This window comes from Pteropus alecto, unplaced genomic scaffold (genome assembly GCF_000325575.1).
Source record: "Pteropus alecto unplaced genomic scaffold, ASM32557v1 scaffold320, whole genome shotgun sequence".
Classification (NCBI taxonomy): domain Eukaryota; kingdom Metazoa; phylum Chordata; class Mammalia; order Chiroptera; family Pteropodidae; genus Pteropus; species Pteropus alecto.
The window spans coordinates 1,549,088-1,552,617 of record NW_006429963.1 but is presented as its reverse complement, the minus strand read 5'-3'; the positions used below and the strand labels follow the sequence as shown (position 1 = coordinate 1,552,617).

At 46.1% G+C, this 3,530-nt stretch overlaps 1 protein-coding gene across 1 annotated transcript in view; it reads left to right on the top strand.

Annotated features, from left to right (window-relative positions):
- RBM33 (RNA binding motif protein 33) overlaps positions 1–3,530 on the top strand; it is a 94,334-nt gene that overhangs the window by 516 nt on the left and 90,288 nt on the right.

Below are 3,530 nucleotides of genomic sequence, written 5' to 3'. Positions count from 1 at the left end.
TCGCTCCGCCGGATGCTTTTCCTTTCAGTGCAGACAGCTGCATGTGGTCGCCTCGCTCCCGCATTAGAACACCAAACACACAGCCTTTCTGTTTCATAGACAGCCCCTCCAAGCAGCTGTTCGATCTCTGTACCTTCCTGGCCAGAGCTTCTGGAGAGAGCAGTCTGCACCTGCACGTTCTGGGGCATGATGCTACGGGCCCGCTCACACCCGCCTCATTCTCCATCTTCTTCACCCTCCTGCTCTGTTTTCCTGTAAAGACCTGAAGTTAGATTACGTATGTGTGTGTCGGGGTTATTGTTTGTCTCACTCTAACCTACTCAAGGGTGGAGGTTTTTGTTATCACCCCTGTATGCTGAGCGTTTGGAACAACGCCCGGCATTCATTAGATGCACAAGAAAGAATTGTCAAACAAGTGAACGATACAGGTTTCGCGACCTCAGTTCTAGTTAGAGTTTTTGTGTAACTTGCACTTTCTTATTTTGGAATTATCTTATAGCCAGTTTCCTTGGACAGGTTTTGGGTTCCATTCACAGTTTGTCTTTCGGGGGCACACAATTTAGTCAACTACAGAGAGTCATTTATTTTTACAGAGAGTCACAACATATTTCTTCTGCTTTTGTTTATCTGTGAATGCCTAGTTCACCTTTCTGATAGTTTTGCTGGGTATAGAATTGCTTTTTTGAGCACTTTGTGCCTCTGACTGTCATTGTTTCTGGAGAATCAGCTGTTAATCTTGCTGCAGTTTCCTATTCAGGTTTTCTCCTCGTCTGAGACGTCGTGACTGTGACATGTGTGTGTGTGAATCTCTGTGTTTATTCTACCTTGAGTTTGTTGAGCTTTTTGCACGTATAGATTAATATACACCAATAAATTTGGGAAGTTTTCAGCTATAATTAAAATATTTTTTCCCCTGCTTCTTTTTCTCCTTATTTTCTGGTCTCCGATTACACATATATTGCTGTTCTTAGCGGTGTCTCACATTTCTCTGAAGCTGTGTTCAGTTTTCATTTTTTTTTTAAAAAAAATATTAGATCATCTCTTTTGGTCTGTTTCCAAGCTTACAGATCCTGCTGTCGGTCAGTTGGCGCTCCTCTCTGACTTTTTCATGTCATTGTTTTTTAATGCCAGCATTTCTTTTCGTTCGTGTTTTTTCAGATTGTCTGTTTGATGCAGTGTTGTCGTCACGACTTCATTTAGTTCTTTAATCATGATTTCTTTAAAATTTGTCTTTTTCTGTTAAATCTGACACCTGGCCCTCTCACAGGCGGTTTCTGCTGCCTGCTTTTTTCCTGCCGGGTTACGGGTTATACTTTCCTGTTTCTTTGCATGTCTTGTAATTTTTTTGTTGGAAGTTGGACATTTTGGATAATGTATCATCTCCGGTTGCTGATCTCCCCCTGTCCCCTTGGCTTATTATTGTTGTTTGCTTGCTCGTTTGGTGACTGGGTAGGTTGTTTGAGAAGTCTGTCTCGATCCTCTCCCGCCCCCAGCACTGCGAAGCGTCTGATGTCAGTCCTCAGGGGCTACAGCCTCGGCCTGCCCAGTCACCCTGGGTTGGTGGGCTTTGGCAGGGCTCTTTCTGTCTCTCTGCCCACACCTTTCACAATACTCTGGGGTCTTTCCATTTCTCCCTAGCACACCAGGTAGCCTGGAGTTCAGTCTTGGTCTCCAGTGACTCTTTCATTCACCTCTCTCCAAGACCCTCACCTTTTCGAGAGCACCTTGGGCTTCAGTTCCAGAGTTTTGGAGCTCTCTGTCGTTCTAAGGCTTGCTCTCCCCTTGGGCATGCTCTTGTGCTGTGGGTGGGGACAGTGGGTACTTGTCTGTGACACTCTCACTTGAGGAGCTGAGTGCCGGGGTGGCGGGGGCAGAGGGAGCTTGGGCAGTAGCCCTAGGTCTTGGCTTGCTTCTCAAGGCGTGAAACCCCCAGGCCAGTAGTGTCCGTGCCACAGTGGGGCCCCTGCCTGTCACTCGCCCTCACGCAGAACTTGGCCTCCACACCAGGCCGTTGGGCAGGGTGAGGTGTGCAGAGAGGCCTGTGTTCTGGAGGCCTCGTGCTGCTGCGCTGGGGGGTGTGTGGTGGGGTGTCGGTTCCGTGCAGAACACAGGTCTCTGCAGGTGTTCTTACCAGATCTGAGTGGATTTCTTGAGTAAGTGTTTTGTATTTGCTGTATGTTTTTAGAACCAATTCTGGAGACTTTAAACAGTTGTTTTATTAAGAATAACTTGTTTAGTTTTGCAGAGAGTGGCAGGCGGGCCCTCATGCTCTTGTGTTGGAAGTTGAGCTCCTCAGGGACACTGGGTCCCCCGTGTCTCCCGCCCGGGCTCGTAGAAAGCCCTGTCCTTCCTGCCACCACTGGTGTATTGCCCTCTCAGAACTTCACTGGTTCATTACAGCTCTAGGCTGGAGAAATCGCCGGGGCGTCACTGGTGTTTATGTCACCTGGCTCCCTTAGGCGGCCTCTCCTGGGGGGTGTCTGTGCTGCTGCTTCTCAAGCCTCTTTGCTCTGTGTGCATCTAACGTGAAAAACTTTAATTCCAGTTCTTTGATTTTCCTAGTAACAAAAGTAGTTTTAAAGATGAGATACAGAAGGTGCTGTGTGTGTGAAATACACACTCGATGTGGGAAAAGCGTAAAATATCTTATTACTATTTCTTGTGTTGATTACATGCTGTAATACTTTTTTGGATATACCGGTTTAAATAAAATGTGTTTTAAAATTTCACTTGTTAAACTCTCATGTTTGTTTTAACATTTTAAGTGTGGCAACTGGGGAATTTCGAAATTTAGCTTGGCCCTTGAACAACACGGGTTTGAGCTGCGTGGCTCCACTTATGTGCAGATTGTTTTCGGTAAACGTACCGTCGGTGCTCTGTATCCCCGGGTTGCGTGTCCACGGATTCAGCCAACTGTGGGTGGAAACTGTTTTCGATCTGCCGCGAGGAGCCCGCAGGCGCGGAGTTAGCGGAGGGTTACCGTGTGCGTCATTCTCGGCCGTGCGTATCAGGGACTTGAGCGGCTGAGAGTTTCGGTGTCTGGGGGTCCTGGAACCCATCCCCCATGGAGACCAAGGGATGGCGGTGTAATAATCAAAAGTTATGCGTGGGTTTTTGACTGCGCGGTGAGGTGTCGGTGCCCCCACCCCTACGGTGTTGAGGGGTCACCTGTGTATGTGTGCTTTGGGTCATTTCCGTCGCTCAGCAATTCTCTGCATCCCCTGCTTCCCTGCGGTTAGGTCTTTGTTCCCCATGATGCATTTGGAGTATCAAGATTACAGAGAATGTTATAAAAGCTGAAGTTTTAGCAAATCGGCAGTTTTTTCCTTTTACACAGTTGTAGTCAAAATAAACGCAAATCATTTTGTAAAAGTATTTTATAATTTCTGATTTAAGAAAACTTCTATTAGTGATTTTTCATGCCTAATGTTTAATAAGTTGATTTTCTTTGAGTAGCTTTGTTCTTAAAATTTTTTCATTATTAAAAATGGGTAAAGTATTTATAATTGTTACACAGGAAACTTGTATTT